At 36.3% G+C, this 18871-nt stretch overlaps 1 long non-coding RNA gene across 1 annotated transcript; it reads left to right on the top strand.

Annotated features, from left to right (window-relative positions):
• The first annotated feature begins 7610 nt into the window (after nucleotides 1-7610).
• On the top strand, nucleotides 7611-8239 carry LOC114306710 (uncharacterized). Its single transcript, XR_003644801.2, has 2 exons — nucleotides 7611-7749; nucleotides 8004-8239. It is a non-coding gene; the product is annotated as an uncharacterized LOC114306710 (long non-coding RNA).
• Nucleotides 8240-18871: the final 10632 nt, after the last annotated feature.

The following is an 18871-nucleotide window of genomic DNA, read 5'->3' as shown; positions in this document are numbered from 1 at the left end:
GTCTATTGAGTAGGTCGTAAATGCTAATAATGATGATTTTTTTACAGCTTGCGATGTTAGCCGTAAATAATAAAACTTTCTATGACGTGCATATGGCATGCCGTTAATACATCAACTATACACGACACACATACACTAGCTGTTAAAAATATTGAATATTTCACAGCGCAGAAAAAGTCAGCCATTAAAAATATTGCACTTTTTACGACGCACAAAAAATCAACTGTTAGAAAGTACACTTTCCATGACGCACATATGCTAACTGTTAAAAATATTTTATTTTTCATGAAACGCAATTTATGTCTAAATAATATGACCAAAATAAATCAATAATGACTTGGACCCTATTTTTTTCCCACCCCCTTGACCTTCTTTTCACCTAATTGATTACTTTTTTTTTTTTCCTTCTCCTCCAATCACCACCCTACACATATAGGCGCCGAAATGAAATACTTTGGCGCCAAATGGTAAAATGAAACAATTACACTCTTCGAATTGGGCGTAGCTATCTTTCTAAACACTTGTATGTCACACACACACTCTCTCTCTCCAAACCGTCTCAGCCTCGCAGATCATTGTCTCAGTCTTACAGATTTTCATCTCAACCTGAGCCTTCATGGAAACCCTAACCTTGAGCTCCTCTACCACTCTCCAAAGCCTCATCACTGTGTCTCACTACCCTAACCTCATCGGCGATGCCTGAGAGGGAAGAGTAGGGTGAGACGGTGGTGTTCGTCTGCCTCGGAAGCGTAGGGTGCTTCGATCCACCTCGACTGGCGGAGATCGTGGCAACGCTGGAGAAGAGCGGCCACCAATTCTTGGGTTCCATGGAGCCTTCACCGATGACGATTCCGTCTCCATCCTCTCTCGTCTCCCCTCCGTCGCTTCTCTCAACCTAATTTTTGATTCCTGGGACTTCTACACCGATCGCATCCTTCTCGTAATCTCTCTCTCTCTCTCTCTCTCTCTCTCTCTCAACTCATCTGAATGTATAGAGACTGGCTAGGTTACTTCATAGACTAATAGTTCTTTTTCCAATTCTAGAGTTTTATGTTTCTGTAAAAATCTGAGAAATTTGAGATTGATTATAGTTTTTGACGGATAATACTGATTTCACGGTGATTGGGGTGATCGGACTGCCTAGGGTAGGGAAGTCGACGATAATGAATGAGCTCTATGGCTTTGATGGAACTTCACTTGGTAACATATACATATATGCTCTTACTCTTCTATATATGTATATGATTTTCTATTTAGTTCATAAGAAAGAATGATATAAAATAATACTAGAAATATGAAGGTGGTTTTGATAGAAAGCTTCTTCAAAAGAACAAATCTGTTGTGTTTTTCCCAAAAGGAACTGTAAATTTTGCATTTTTTTTTTGATTTTTTTCTGATTAAATCATTGAAAAGTTTGATGGGTTTGTTCTAATTTGCTACCCTTTTTTTTTTCTGATTAAAACACTGAAAAGTTTGATGGGTATGTTCTAATTTGCTATGGAGATCAGAAGGATTTTTGACTTATTTATTTATTTATTTATTTATATCTCAGATGTATTATCCATTTCCCTTCTTAGTACCATCTAGATGCTAATGTAGCTTCCACTACAAGAAATGTGGGTTTAGACGATGTTTATTTAACGGCGTTTTATTAAAAGTCGTGTTTTATAATATTTAACGACGTTTTTTAAACGTTGCTTTTGTTTAATATCAAAACGGCACCGTTTTAGAAACCAAAGGCGTTTGAAAACGCCTTCGAAATTCCTATCTCTCTCTCTCTCTTAAATGAGTGAGCGGGTGAATATCAAATATAATACATTCTAGCCCTAATCTCTCACTCACTCACTCTGTCTCTCGCTAGCGCTCTATCTCTCTCTCTAACCGTCTCAACGGATCAAGTCATCTCTCGCTATAGCCCTAATCGAAGTTCTCTCTCTTAATTTCGATTTCGAAATCTATGTTTCAGTGATTCTCTCTCAATTTCGAAGCTTATTTTGAATCTGAGAATAATTGTTAAAGGCTTTGTAATTATTTTGAATCCTCACGCCTTCAAATCTGGCGTCTCTCTCAACCCTCTCTAAACCCTTATCATTCTCACAGATTCATCTTTGAGATTCAGAGCGATTTTGATTTTGATTTCTGTTTCGAAGCTCCACCGCCACCACGATCTGCACCAGCTCGATTTCTCTGATTTTGATTTCATCTGAATGTCTAATTTCGATTTCGATTTCGAAGCTCCACCGCCACCGCCATCGCCATCGCCATCGCCATCGCCATCGCTATCTGCACCAGCGAGGTATCGATTTCTCTCTCTCTCTCTCTCTCTCTCTCAAGCTCTTCCTTCCCGTCTCTCCGTCTCTCTCGATTTGGTTATTGAAATTGAAATTGTAAGCAAGAAACTACAAGTTGATTTGTGTCTAAACACATCCTTTTCTTCTTTTCTTCACTCTCTACTTCGTTGAACTAGACTTAAGTCTTTGCTTCAAGTCTGGATGTGTGTGTGTGAGAGAGAGAAAGAGAGGAGGAGGAGGAGGAGGAGATCTCCAATCTCTTCACTTTCCCTACCTTCATCTTGTGTGTATGTATATTTGGATTTATTTGTGTATATTACATGTTTGTTTATATGCCAAGCTCAAGTCGATTGAAACTCATATTGGAATGAAAATTTTAGTCGTGCCCTAATTTCTTTTTGTCGAAGCCATGATGAAGATCCCATATTTTTTTTTATTATGACTTTTTATATACATATAGTATATGTGACTGTGCTCCTGTGTTGAAGAAAAAAATAAAATGGTCTTCCTTGAACTTATAGTTTTTTGTCCTCTTGATGCTCTAAAATAATTAGATGTGTGTTTGATTGTTTTCATGATTCATTGAAATAGTGACATATTTCTTGCTAGGTTTTGAGAAAGCTTGTGGATGATGCCTCCAAATTTTTGAATGATAAAGTTACTAAAGCAGTAATTACAGTGCTAGCATATTTCAATGATTCCCAGAGAACAGCAACAAAAGATGCTGGCCGTATTGCTGGTTTAGAAGTTCTGTGTATCATCAATAAACCTACTGCTGCTTCATTAGCTTATGGATTTGAGAAGAAGAATAATGAAACCATTCTTGAAATTCAGTCAGCACTGTTGTTCATGTCGTGTAACTGCGTTGTTAGTCCTGATTTGAAACCAAAAAAAAAAAAAAAAGAGAAAAAAAAGAAAGAAATTTGAACTCTTTTGTTGGCTCTATCAATGGAAGTATCCGATCGCAAAATGTTCTCAATTTCTCTTTTTGATATTAGTTGATTTGTGCACGAGTTCTGTGGTACTTGATGTTTTTGTTGGCTTATCTTTTGTTGTGCAGTTCTTGAGGTTGGAGATGGGGTGTTTGAGGTTCTTTCTACCTTTGGTGATACGCATTTAGGAGGAGATGACTTTGACAAGGTCTGAACAAGGATTATAGTTAATTTATAGCATTTGTTCCTACTTTATATTGTTTGATTAGTTCTGGTTTAACAATTATTGATCAGTCGCTTGTAATAAGCCTGATGCACTCAAAAGTGTTGCCTTATGAGAATAGTTTCTAACTCTGTGTTTTCTTTTGTTAATGCTGCTTATTCTTATTGGCTCAGGTGCCATTCCTAGCCACTGCTGGGTCAAGAACCCGTGGCGATCTATAATCATGGGTACCGGTAATACTTCTATAATTTTTCCTCTCTGCTTATCTTTTTCTATTAATCCATTCATATTTTCATCTTTTTTAGTAGTTAACAATATTCTTGATAATTTTTTTTTTTTTTACAGCAATGTTATGTATCCAGAAAAGTGATTTGGTGTTTGTTTTCCATTTAAATCTGTGGACAAATTCATCTTGACAAAAGGGTTCCCACTGATGCTGGTCTTGGCGGTGGAAGCAGCTATGCTGCAACTGCTCTATGGGCAGCGAATCAGTTCAGTGGTTTTCTTGCTACAGAAAAGGAACTCCAAGAATGGTCAAGTGAGATTGGCTCAGATGTTCTGTTCTTTTTCTCTCAGGGAGCAGCCTATTGTACCGGTAGAGGTGAGGTATGTCTTCAAGTAAACTGATGCAGCTCAAGATTGTCAGGTCTTGGCTTTTCAGTTTCCATGTTCATTGTTCACTATCCAATTAAAGTCCGAACCAGTATATCCACCTAAATGTCTTTAAGATCTTTCTTAAGTACTTCTTTCTTTTCCTGTCCTTCAAAACCCAGTATTTCAGAGTTGAATTGCTTTGATTTGATTTATAGCATTGCTGTTGACAATATTTTGAAGTTACAACCAAGATGATGTATTCAGGTCGAGTAAAGCTAGTGTGAGCGGGTTATAATGGGTGGTTAGCAAAACAAGTATGGAGAAATATTGGGAGACTGTCTGCACCATATCTACCTCAGTGATGAGAACTAAAGAGAGATTTTCTGTGGGAAGGGCAGTGGTAAGAGAGATTTGGTGAACCAAAAAAGCCTTTGATCACTTATGTTAGCAGGGTGTTTGGATAGTAGGAGGCTTGATATGCTTATCCAGGCCACTTTTATGTCATGTGCTTCCACATGCATAGATACATATGTTTGAGTTTTATATACATGCAACTTTTAGTTGCAAGAACATTCATATAATTAACCCTTTAAGGTTGACTTCACTGTTTATCGTAGCTATTTTCCTCTGATATTCTTGGAAGTGTATTTGTCATATAGCTATTTTCCTCTGATATTCTTGGAAGTGTATTTGTCATATAGTTACATCTATGAAAATATTCATGCTTCTGTTTTCATGAAATCGGATGTAGTTAGTTAATTATTGGAATTCAAATCAGGTTAGAAGAGAAACTCACCAATATAGAATCAGAGAATAAGGTCCTTCGTCAAAATCAATTAAATATAAGTATGCTTGTTTTTGGCTTCCACTTTTGATTAGTCACATAATTTAATAGACCCACTTTGTGTTACTATTTTCGACCTAGTTAGTGTGTGTGTGTTTTTTTCTAATTGAATCCTTTACACATATTGAAACATCTTGTTTGTGTGATTGTCATTTAAGTTGGTGAAAATAAAATATCTAACATGCAAGTAATGAATAAACCTCAATGCGAAGGATGATTATGTCTACATGATTCTTTATTTCATATTGAGTGGCTTTGTTCATACAACTCTCTTCTTTAATTTCATAACTGCTATGCAACTCTCAACTTACTTTTGCAGGTATATCCACTTTGTTAAACGAAATTTCAAACCAATCCTCACCAAGGAGGCTGAAAAGGTCATTTCGAGCTATTATCAATTACAAAGAAGATCTGCGACGCAAAATGCAGGTTTTAGTGAGACAACAATCTTTTTTATGATTCCTAAACATTATCATTTTGGTTGCTGAAGTCGTGCCTTGTACTGCAGCAAGGACAACTGTGCGTATGCTGGAAAGTTTAATAAGACTAGCTCAAGGTACATTTTCTTCCATTTTTAGCATCCATCCAGGATTCACTTCCTGCTTTCACTCCCCGAATGATTATATGACTTGCTGTTGCAGCACATGCAAGATTTATGTTCAGAAATGAGGTCACAAGATCAGATGCCATCACTGCCATTTTATGCATCGAATCATCAATGACTGCGTCAGCAATAGTGGACAGCGTTGGGAATGCCCTGCACTCAAATTTGACTGACAACCCTGACCAAGAATGTATCCTTGCCACAATTTTGCACGTACAAACACATATATCAACACACATGCATTTGAAAAAGAGATGGCATGTAAACATACATTACATGCATAGATGAGAAATTATGTAATGGATTGAGAGTGATCAATAATTATATTCATAATGTTAATGGATTTACCTGGCTAAGTATTCCATATATATATTATCTTGTTTTCCCTGAAAATGTGACTACTTGACTGTGTTTCGTAGCTATTAAACAGGAAAAGCTGATCCTTGGAATGCTGAGCCCTATCGATGAATTCTCCAACATAAATAGCAGGATCAACCAGTGAATGATACTAAACAGAAAGTAAAGGTGTGATGTCAAAAAGTTGATTGCTTGAAGAGGTAATATGTTAGTAACTTGAGATCCTTTGTGATTGTTAATGTTAATTGGATGGTTATAGGCAATGTATAAAGAAGTTTATGACAAGCTCACATGTGATTGATCCATGTTACATCTAGTGATTCTTTAAGGATGTATGGCCTGCAACCTATCGTTTTGGCCCGGGTCCAGTCTCGCCCTCCTATCTCAGGTAAGGCTAGATATATGGAACATTGCTTGGTCTGAAAACCCAACCCGATTTCATGAAAACAGAAGCATAACTAAGTATTATTATTTGGATTAAAGACCCAGGATAACAATGACATCTTAGCCTATTGGTTGTCCAATTCCTCGACTCTTCTGCTGCTACTCCAGCGTACATTGAAAACAAGTGGTGCTGCTGGAATGGCTCCTCAGCGCCGTCGATCATCCTCGGCTACTCTGTTTGGAAGGATGACACAGGTAATTTAAAATTCCCATTTGAATTTCCATGTTCTGTCATCAAACGAAGTTTTGGCCCTCAGACAGGTATACTGTGTGACCAGGTATTTCGTTGATATTTTTGTCTTTGCTTTGTCATGTTTGAATTTCCATGTTCTTTTTTTGGTTCTTAAATACTTTCGATGAAGCTGTCAGGTACCTCAAGTCTCCCAAGGTTGAAGTGCAGAAAATTGGAGTTGGAAACCTGTAGAATTAAGCTTGAATCTTTGCTGCGGTAACAATGATTGAACCTCCTAGTTTTACCATTAGTATAAGTTCATCCTCTCTCTCTCTCTCTGAGCAGGTTGGATGTACAAAAGGTGATTCCAAATGCTTCAGAAGCGGTGGTATATGTGCGTGACTTGGGGTGAAAAAATAAATTTCTAGTAGTATGGTAATTTCATGATGGGGTAATACGATAGTATTAATAATACACATCAAATAAACGAATAAAATAAATTATTCGCATAATGATGAATTCAAACATAATTTCATGATGGGGTAACTGTTTATGCTATGGAGATTCACAAGTACATAAAAGAAAATTATCTTATTTTGAAGTAAAATATGGCTTGATTCCATTAGTTCTAAAATTTCATGTTTATGTGCATTGGCAGAACATATTTTGCAAGGCTCTTGGAAATTTGATGTTGTTAGTTAGAATATATATTCCAATAATGTTGTCATACATTACAACACAAGTTCATCATAGAACTTTGGCAACATCACTCTCCTCAAAACAATTTTTGCATCCCAGGGATTGAGTGTTAAAGACCTTGTTGTTCTTTTAGTTGTAGTAATTTGTCTACTTGGATGATTGTTAACTTGTTGTGCTTGCTGGTATGGCTCATTTGAGAGTTGTGTTGTGTGTTTGGGAGACTTACCACTCACTTACGATGGTTGTTTTATGCTTCAAATGGTTTCATATATTTTTTTTACTAACTTGGTAATACAAAGGCAAAGCAGTGAAACATTTCAGATATTGAAATTGAACTTTTATTAGACTTTATGCAACTAGGATTAGATTGAGAAGATTTGTCAGTGAGAGTCCTAACTGTTGATTGGCTTTGATTTTGCTGTTTCTGCAATGTTAACCTGGTGCTTCTCTTTTCTCTTTTTTCTTTTTTGCCCCTTGCAAATAGCGTGAAGATGTAGCTTATAATTCTGACTACGGAACCCCCATCCACACTCATTGATCTTCTTCCTTTCTCCAGTGGTGATGATAACTCAGCTTTAGCACCTGAGCGGTAAGCTATTACACATTAATGGGATGCACCTTGGGAGGGACCAATATAAGTTGTATGAACTTATGACATATTAATGGGATGCACCATTTGTGAATTAGCCTTAAAATTAATTTTTTGTTCTCATAATCTCAAAAAAAGTCTGTTACAGGGATAAATTGTATAATTGATCTAATTGTAAATTGATGAGTTACTAATGTTTTTAATCTTTTGTATAATTGATTAATTACTAAAACTTTTAATTTATTTTTTTGCAGATTGGATTAGAGTGGCATTTTTGACGTGCAACAATGATGTAATTTGTTTGAATGTTCATTTTTGTTTGATAAGGATACACATACTTTTTGGAGTTGCACTAGTTATTGTTGGATTTTTGGTGGAATTGAACAAGTTATAACTTTTGGATATTTTGTGGATATTTCACTATTTTATTGTATTAGGATGAAATTATTTGTAATGATGAATGGATATCTTCATTTTGTTAATTCGTAAATGTGTTGATAACAGGTTAAGTTAAGTTGTGATGGAATTGTTATATTCAATAGGTTTCAACATGAACAAAGTCATATTTGTTGAACTAAAATTTAGATTTTGATAAAATGGGTATATAATGTGGAAAAAAATATTATGGAATTATTGACAAAATTTTTCATCCCTAAAAAAGGTTTTTTTTTCTCTTATTTAGCTTAGGTGGAGGATTAATTTTGTCATGAATTCTTTATTTCGTTGCTAAATGAATTTGTCATGACAAAAAATATTGTCACATTTTGTCACTATTACCCTCAATGTGTGACGAATTTTTTTTGACATTATTTCATTATTTTTAATGACGAATTTATTTTTGTCTCTATTGGTAGCTTCTTTGACAAAAAATTTTCATCTTCGTTTATATTAAACGTGACAAAATTATTTTGTCTCCATTTCTTATTTTTATGACAAAATACTTTTGTCTCTAATTTCTCTTTAAATGACAAAATATTTTGTCGCTAATTACTTCCAAGTATGTTCCCAACAGAATGTATTGGAGACAAAAAAATTCGTCACAAATTTATCATTTTTAATGATGAATTTGTTTTTGTCTCTATTGGTAGCTTCTTTGACAAATTTTTTTTTGTCTTCGTTTATATTAAACGTGACAAAATTATTTCATCTCTATTTCTTATATTTATGACAAAATACTTTTGTCTCTAATTTATTCCTTTAATGACAAAATATTTTGTCGCTAATTACTTACAAGTATGTTCCCAACAGAGTGTATTGGAGACAAAAAAATTCGTCACAAAATTTTCATTTTTAATGATGAATTTGTTTTTGTCTCTATTGGTAGCTTCTTTGACAAAAAATTTTCGTCTTCATTTATATTAAACGTGACAAAATTATTTCGTCTCTATTTCTTATATTTATGACGAAATACTTTTGTCTCTAATTTCTCCTTTAATGACAAAATATTTTGTTGCTAATTACTTACAAGTATGTTCCCAACAAAGTGTATTGGAGACAAAAAAATTCGTCATAAATTTATCATTTTCAATGACGAATTTTTTTTTTCGTCTCTAAGACCCTTTAGCGACGACCCTTTGGCGACAAAACGGGTGACGAAAAATGTTCGTCGTAATTACTTTGGGTGACGAAATATATACATTTTGGGACAAATTTGTTTCGTCTTTAAATCCCAAATTTGTTGTAGTGAATATCAATTTTGTAATTTATTTTAAAAGTAAAAATGCTTGATAAACTGAAGAGAGAATAAACTGTATATTGAATGGAATAAATAATTACATGTTACACAAGTCTCCACTATATAGAAGTAGAAGGAACCAAAGAATATGAAATATTAATGGCCTAATTATAGACAGCTAATCATGTTATATACGAATATACAATCAAGCTGTATATATAAACATTACTATATAAACATCCCCCCTCAAGCTCAAGGTAGAAGGGCAAAAATCAGCTGGTGCTTGGAAACTAGGTTAGAGAAACAGGCAAAAAGATATGCCTTGGTGAAGATATTAGCGACCTGAGTGGCAAAAGTGATGATTAGAACACGAACACTGCCATGAGTCACATGTTGACCAATGAAATGACAATCAACCTCAATATGCTTGGTGTGATCATAGAAGACATCATTGTGCGCAATTTGAATGGCACTCTAATTTTCACAATGGAAAACAGTAACATTAGAATGAGAATACCCATATCGATAAGAAGCCAATGAAGCCAGAGAAGTTCCTAAGTAGTGTCAACAAAAGCATAATACTCAGTCTCAGTACTTGAATGGGCAATACATGTCTATTTCTTACTACGCTAGGAAATGAGAGAATCACTCAACAAGAAACAGAGCCCAATAGTGGAGCGTTTATCAATAGGATCTCCAGCCCAATCTGCATTAGAGAAGGCATGTAACTCCAGAGAGGAATATGTGGAGTAGTGAAGACCATGAAACGTAATGCCTTTGACATAACGAAGAATATGAACCAGGGCATCATAATGTAGGGAACGAGGAGTTGCCATAAATTAACTAACAATATACACCGCATAGGTAATGTCATGCCGAGTAATAGTAAGATAAATGAGACTACCAACAAGCTGACGATACAAAGTGGCATCAGACAAGAGCACTCCATCAAGAGGTGTAAGACGAATTTGGAGATCAGTAGGAGTACAAGCAGTCTTGCAATCAGTAAGGCTAGCACGGGCCAGTAAATCAGAAGTATACTTAGCCTATGAGAGAAAGTAGCCAGAAGAATCCCGAGAAATCTCAAGGCCCAAGAAGTAGTTGAGCAAACCCAAATCTTTCATTCCAAATTGCCAACTATGAAACTCATTGAGACTAGAAATACCAGCAATATCATCACCAGTGATGGTCATGTCATCCACATAGAGAAGTAGGAAAATAAAGCCATACTCTGTCTTACGAATAAATAGGGCAAGGTCATATGAGCTAGAGATGAAACCAAAATCTGATATCGTAGAGCTGAACTTGGCAAACCCGGCACGAGAGGCTTGGGTCAAACCATATAAAAAACAACAAAGCTTGTATAGAGAAGGGCAACTGAATAGAAGAACCTGGTAGAGGTTGTATATAGACTTCCTCAAGAAGATTCCCATTAAGAAAAGCATTCTTGACGTTCATTTAACTGAGAGTCCAATGACGAGCAATAATAACAGTAAAAGGAATTAAGTTACGAACAGAAGTGAGACAAACAACAGCTAATTGGAGCTTTGCCAGGGAAAAGATCAATGATATCCTATGTATGAGTTTTATGAAGAGCCTGCAGTTCATCAGTTATAACTTGCTATCAAAAAGGATTAAAGCTGGCTTCACAAAACGAGGTAGGTTCATGAGTAAAACAAGCAATAGGCCTAACAATAAAATCACGAAAAAGAACAAAATGTTGAGTTACTCATTGATCGGAGAGAGGAACAGATAAGGGCTTAGGAGAAGCAGACAAGGGCTTAGAAGGAGTAGATAAGGGCTCAGGAGGAGCAGTAGGAGAGCAGGATCATTAGGCAGGGGGCATGATTAGTAGACAAGAGCTCAGAATGAGTAGTGGTAATAGGCAAAGTAATAGAATCCTCCAGCTAAAACAAGACCCTCAGGAGGTAACGATCCACTGTCAAACTCATTAAAGAAGATATCAACAGAAGTATTAGTAAATATGGGACAGATAGAGGTGAGTGATAAGTGAAAGGGTGTGTGTGAGAGAGAGAGAGAGAGAGAGAGAGAGGAGAGCATTTTATGTTCCCAAAAGATGACATGATGAGAGATGCGAAGACGTTTGGAAAGTGGATCCCAACACCGATATCCCTTATGTTCTATACCATACCCCAAAAAATAGCATAACCGAGTTCAAGGCTTCAATATGGAATGCTCATGAAATAGAAGAAGAACAAAACAAGCACAACAAAAAATACGGAGATGATTATAGAGAGGAGGTTAACCATAGATTTTTTCATGAGGTGACTGATGATTAATGACATGAGGGAATGTGATTAATAGTACAAATCGCAGTAAGAGCTGCCTTTCAAAAAAAAAAAAAATGCTCAGGACAAGAAGCAAAAATAAAAAGAGCACGCACATTGTCAAGGATATGGCGATGTTTGCATTCAACACAATCATTTTGTTGAGATGTATAAGGACATGAGCGATGAAGGAAAGTACCATTTTGATAAAGAAATTCAAGGAAGACATTTTCTCTATACTCTATAGCATTATCAGACCAAAAAACTTTAATCGAACAACCAAATTGAGTTTGCACCATTTTGAAAAAATTATAGTATGTTTGTTGCAACTCAGAGTGAGATTTTAAAAGATAAATCCAAGTGAAACGAGAAAAATCATTCACATACACAGCAAAATACTTAAATCCTCACATAGTAGTGTTTGGAGAGGAGCCCCATATATCAGAATGAACTAAATCAAAAATAGAAGTAGAAATAAAAGAATTGTTATTAAAAGATGAAGGAGGTTACTTGGCAAGTTGACAAGACATGTTGTCAACATCTGTAGTTTTGACAGAACCTAACTGATCACTAAACACAAAAGACTATAAACAACTAAAAAACACATGACCTAAACGTGAATGCTAGAGTCCCAAAGATGATGAGGCGGAGGTGGAAGCAGTGGCAGAGTGTGACGGAAGAGAAGTAGGAAACTGAAGATTGATGAGTTCAAACAATTGACCATGTCTACAGCCGATCCCAAGGGTCTATCCGATCTATAGATCCTGTACCTGACAACTAAAGTTAGAAAAAGTAATAGTGAGACCAAGTTCGCAAAGCTTACCAACAGAGATAAGATTTAAAGTAACCTCATGTATATGATATGCATCAAAAAGTGACAGAGTAGAGGTGAACATGACCTGTGTGACTAACCAACATATGAGACCCATCAACAGTGCGGATGGAAGGAATATGAGAGGCATGGACAAATGAAGAAAATATAGAAGGGTCAGATATCATATGATTGTAACATGCAAAATCAAAGTACCAAGAAGAATTACCTAAGGTAACAGAGAGAGTAGTAGAAGGAGTACCGGAATGGAAGAGTACTTGTCTCACAATAGCTTTGAGATCATCCATAGAGAAATGAAGGTACAGAAGAGTTACGAGGGAGATCAGTAGAAGGTGGCCCATCTATTGAGGTAATGGCTGCAGACTAAGAAACATTGGACTAGGATGAACCAATAGATTTATAGGAGCCTTGTGAGGAGGTATGGCGGGTCTATTTATTAGGACTTTGATAACAATCCTGCTAAAAATGAGTAAGACCAATTTTGTGGCAATGATGAAAAACTCGAGTTGGACAATTAAAAACCATGTGACCTAGATTGTGACAATAGTTGCAGAGAACCATGCTTTGAACTTAAGAGCTATGAGAAGAGAAGTCTAGAGATGGAGAACTAGGAGTAGCAAGAACTGTGTTCAAACAGTGAGTAGAGAGAGTCCCAAGTTGAGTTTCTTCTGACAAAAGTTCATTGATAGCTTGCTCCAAAGTAAGAAGTGGAGTGCGATGAAGGAAAGAGGCATGAACAGGCTCAAATACAGGAGTGAATGCCATAAGAAATTGAATTAACCTTTGTTGATCACAGTAAGTGCAGAATAATGTGGCATTTACAATATCAATCCATGAAGGCTCTGAAATAGAAATCTGATCCCAAATAACATACATCTGAGAGAGAAAATCATTGATGGATTGGCCAGAGTCCTGTTGAAGGCCATGAAGCTGAGTAATGAGTTGATACTGATGTGCCAGTCCAATAGTCTGATAACAGTCCTTGAGAAAATCCCAGATGGCTTTGGCTAGTGATGGAATAGTGGGAGTTTGAAAATGACCAAATAGAAGACTAATAGGAGTAACAGACATATTACGAAACCATGTAATGATTTGGTAATTCCAGCTGTCCCAATCCTCAAGTCGAGTCTCAAACTAGTTTTGAGTTTCCATAGCGTCCTTAATAGGTTTGACAGAATCTCCAGTAATAATTTTCCAGTACTTTTTGCCAATAAAAAAACCAGACATAGCTTGGGCCCATAGAACATAATTGGACCCATCAAATATCATAGAAATAGGTTGAGCAAGATCGTATTTCTCCATTTAGAAGAAAATATGAGCAAAATATAAATTGAAAAAGAAAACAGAGATTCTTTTTTTAATAACTAGAAAGTATTGAAATTAAAATAATACAAAAAGTGTCTCGAGTACCAGAAACCAAGTTGATGTCAGCAGGAGGGAAAATGCGCGTCTGACGCAAGCGTGGAGGGAAGAAGCATGGTTGATGGAAGCGTGAGGTGTGGCTGATGCAAGCGTAAGGCACATAATGGAGGCAGACATGCCTTTGTGTAGATGGCACGAGAGGACGCATTAGGACCTATTTGGGTTTGATTTTGGTGGTTACAGCTTTGGTAAGAGACGACGAAACCAATGAGGGTAAATTAATTGAGATTGGACAGTGCAGATGAAGATGACAAAACAGACAGACAGACAGAAACCAAATAGGATTTGAAGAAGAAATAGAACACAGTTTAGAACAATAGAGAAAATAGGTTTAGAACATAACTTAACTCTGATAGCATGATAAACCGAAGAGAGAATAAATTGTAAATTGAATGAAATGAATAATTACATGTTACAAAAGTCTTCAGTGTATAGGAGTATAAGGAACCAAATAAATAGGAAATATCTAACAATAGTAATGGCCTAATTATAGACACATAGCTAATCATACTATATATGAAGATACAATCAAGCTATATATATAAACATTACTATATTAACAATGTTATTCCTTTATTTCTTATATATATATATACATACATAATATCAAATAAAAATGCCATTTATTAGTCACATTGTCAGTAAGAAGAGAGGAAGTCTTACTAAAATTTGATAATTTTTAAATTTTGTGCAAAGTAATGATAGATTATTAGAAAGTTTAAAAGTTTAGGGATTTTTTTTTTTTTTTTTTTTTCCTGGGGGTGAGGAGTGGGGGTTGATTTTTGACAATGATGATTCAAATAAAAGCATCTCTAATAATTTTGTTAGAAAATCTCCAATGAACAAACTCTTGTTGTTGTCATATTTTTACTTATAAAATGAAGTTAGCATAACAATTTTATGCTGGGGTCTCTTCCAACAGATTTTCCTCGAAAATAATTAATATTTGCACATTTTAATTACGCTATTAGGCAGTGTTTAGATCATAAAATTATGTAATATTTTACTTACTTTTTTCTTTTTCCTTTTTATATTTCTATCCAAATCCATAATTTAAACACAACTTTAAAGTGATTCACTAACTACATTAATAAAATACTCTAATAAAAAATTTATTGAATGATGATCCTCTCTATTACAAGATTAGATTATACTTTGATCACTTGTTTTTTTTTTCTTTTGTATTTTCCCCTGATGGGTCATTGAACACACCAAAAATAAATCACTAAACTATACCAAATTATTTTAGAATAATGGCAAGTCTAGGTATCGATCCACAGGGACAAATGTGAAATTAGATTAATTCAATCGCAAAATTCCTAAATTAATTTTGATTAAAAAGATAAGATTGATTTTGTAACTAAACAGTAATTAAATAAAATTGAAGAATTATATTGACAATTAAAATTAGGGTTGGAGATATTAATTTTCGAAAAAAATCCTAGGGTAGAGAATTCACCACTAACCACATGAATGAGACTTAACATCAGCTATCAATCGCAATCTGGTTTGAACTACCCAATATTTCACAACTACAAGTTTGAAATATTAATCAAGAGAGTTGTCGTATTTAACGTACAAGCATGAATCATCTCGAGTAGTACGAGTCGTTTGCTCTAAACTATGTTAGCAAAACGACCCGTCTCTCATAGCATGACTCGTCTCGTACTTTGAATACAAACACAAAGAATACTAATGTATGGAAAGCATTAAACAATCATAGAGAGTAAAATGCTTGAAGAGATGAAAGAAACAATTATTAAAAACTTCTAAATCATCCATACATTCATTCAAACCAATTTACAATTAAAGCTCATGAAGAATTCCATTACATGGCTAGGGTTTCATCAAAACCCTAGAAAAGACGACTAGCCACTCATGGAGGAGTGGGAAGAGGAAGAAGATGATGAAGAAACCCCCATGGAAGTGTCCTTCAAGCTTTAGGAGAATAATCACCTCTTTAGAACCCTAGCCGCCCTTTTTCTTTGAAATAATTTTTGAACCCTCATTTTGGCTACTTTTCTGTCTTTTATTCGGAGCAAAACAAACAAAAAATTATGTGTACACGTCCCTAGATGGGCCACACGAGCAGTGGTGGGCCGCACGTGTGGTTAAGCTTGGCCGCACGTGCGGTGGTCTGGCTGGCTCGGATTCTTCACTTCTCACTCAGAGGATCTGCTTTCGCGCCCTTTTCAATTGAATTTATATATTTCTTGCCAAATCTGTACAAGTGCACAAAACACATCATCTCTACCAAATAAATAAAATCAAAAGACTAAAAATGTAACTTAAGTGGCCTCAATGTGGTACCTTTCGGCCTACATCATAGCCCCCAACTTATATTTTGCTAGTCCTCAAGCAAAACAAAAGAAATAAAAAAAGTAAAATACTCTCAGTCACTTTCGTAGGGATCACGATTGCATTTAGCATATGCAACAAGCCTTTAAACCACAAGGTTACCCCAAGTGGACGAGTATAGTCTCGTGAGGGTTTTCAGATATGATACCCACAAACATCAACATATTCATATCCGTTCAACAACAATTAACCACATTACTCCACACAACAATCAACTTATGTGCCACTACAGTATAATATTAAGACATGATGAGTCATTTGAGACACAGTGGACAAGTATGAAGGAATCTATTGAGCCAAAACCACACTTCAGTTTATACAAAAGTAAAGTCCCCTGTACTTGTGAATGCTAGTAGACACATCATTAGTACCCTCGGTGTAAAGTGCAATCTCCATATTAGTTAACTGTCCACTATAATAGCCAGTGTAACTCATAATAACACTCAACATATACAGAAAAACTAAACTGTTGCAACTAAGATTCTCAAATTATTATTATTATTATTTTTTTTTTTGAAAGACTATGCAATATCCTAATCCATTAAGCTTTCTAGTCAACCCTTGTCACAAGCATTGGGCCAATGACTCCCAAACCAGACGGTTTTAGGGCACTAGGTGTAGAGACACCCCTACGGGCTTAATAACTCGAGCTGAAAAGGCTACGAATCCGAACAAGTCATTCTTATGTTTCCTTAACTGTGCAATGTCTAGGTCCCTCAAGCTTTCTAATTAACCCATGTAGCAAGTATTGGGCCAATGACTCCCAAACCAAACAGTTTTAGTGCACTAGGTGTAGAGACACCCCTACGGGCTTAGTAACTCGAGTTAAAGAGGTTACGAACCCAAACAAGTCAACTTTTTTTTATTTTTTTTTTAACAAGAATCTTGGCTACTCATTTATTCTTTTCTGCAACCTCAACCATTATTGATGATGTACACCAGGGATTATAATAAAGAGATCACTGCTATGATGGTGTGTTCATGTGAATTAAAGCATACTCATGACAAGTGTACTAATACCACAAACACAAACAACTATCCTAGTGCAAACATCACATATAAGTATTTACCCAATAAACCCTTTTCATACAAGCCCACTATGTTTCCCAATTAACATATGTTCATATCATTACCATACTAGCACAAAGTAAACATTAAGTGAAGTGGTGCAATCAAGTGCAACAAGTACAAATATGAATAGTTATTACAAATACCCTCACCCCCCAACTGGAATATAACATTATCCTCAATGTAAGCAAGTAGACATTAGATAGTAAAATGAGAGAGAGGATCTTACCAGACAGCATGGGCGCACATCCAGCGAGGCAAGGACACCCAAACACACTTTTGGAATTTTATTTATTTATTTATTTATTTATTCGATACAGTATAAAAGAGAAAGGAAAAGAAAATAAAACAAAACAAAATGAATAAGGAAAGAAAATAAAGGAAATATACAGAAATCACTGATGTGGATCTGGCGGTGGTGGTGGGAAATGCTGCTCAAATAGGGCATGCATTAGTGTTCGAGTCTAGAACGCCTCATCATGAACCCTAGTGCCATGTTGATCAAACTGCCGATCAAATTGATCAAATCGCTGATCAAACTTATCAAATCGCTGCCCACTCGAATCCCGGTATGCATAGAAGTCAGTTTGCAGAGAGGCAACTAACTGCTGATACCGATCAAATGCCGCCTGTGAATAATCCCGGTAAGGCTGGTAGTTGGTTCGGAGATCAACCATAGATTGCTGAAGGGCGGCTTGATTATCCAAAAGAGCTTGATATTGCGCCCTCGTCATACGGAATGGTGGTGGTGTTGGCGCTGGTGTGGTGGCGGGCTCGACTAGGGCATCATTAGGATTGCCCGGGGCCTCGGGAAGAAGTAGTGCAGGCGACAGGCGAGCAGTGGTTTGACGCCAGTGGGTTTTACCATAAAATGTGGGCAGCGGAAGCTGAACTTCATTGGCCTGTAGTGGGTATGTCTCTTGGGCTTTTATGAGCGTTGTAATGAGGTTAGCAAAAGGGAGGGCCCATGTAGAACTACCCCGAGTATTGCGTATTTTGACTTCATTAAAGACTCGGTGCATCTGGTTGTAGATCAAAGTAGGGATGTCAACCCAAAATCTGAAGTCAAAACGATGTAAGGCACGGAGGAAGTCCCCTCGCTGCTCTTCCTTGTGGCCAAGAGAAATAACATTCTTTTTCAATACCACATCGAGGAAGAGAAGGCGACGTGGTAGATTAGCCTACCGGATGCTAGTACGGTTGTCATCATCCTGACGCCCCTCATAAAACTCAGTGACCAGTGCCGGGATGAGTTCTTGAGTGAATACCGGGAACTGTTCTGCAGTGATAGGGTCCATGAAACAATAGAGGACCTCGGCAATTGAAGCTGGAGTGACCACTAACTTCACTCCGTCAACAATGGAGCAAAGAGCTCCCGGGGCCTCGTCGCTGACGTACATATGCTGATAGAAGAGTCGCACAAAGTGCGGGTATGCTGGTTAAGTGATGGTGCAGATGCCTAGGAGGCCCCGGTCTTCA

This window comes from Camellia sinensis, chromosome 9, assembly GCF_055761805.1.
Source record: "Camellia sinensis isolate YWXY chromosome 9, ASM5576180v1, whole genome shotgun sequence".
NCBI classification, from domain to species: domain Eukaryota; kingdom Viridiplantae; phylum Streptophyta; class Magnoliopsida; order Ericales; family Theaceae; genus Camellia; species Camellia sinensis.
Note: the sequence above shows the minus strand (reverse complement) of the source record. Positions and strands in the feature narration are given on the sequence as shown.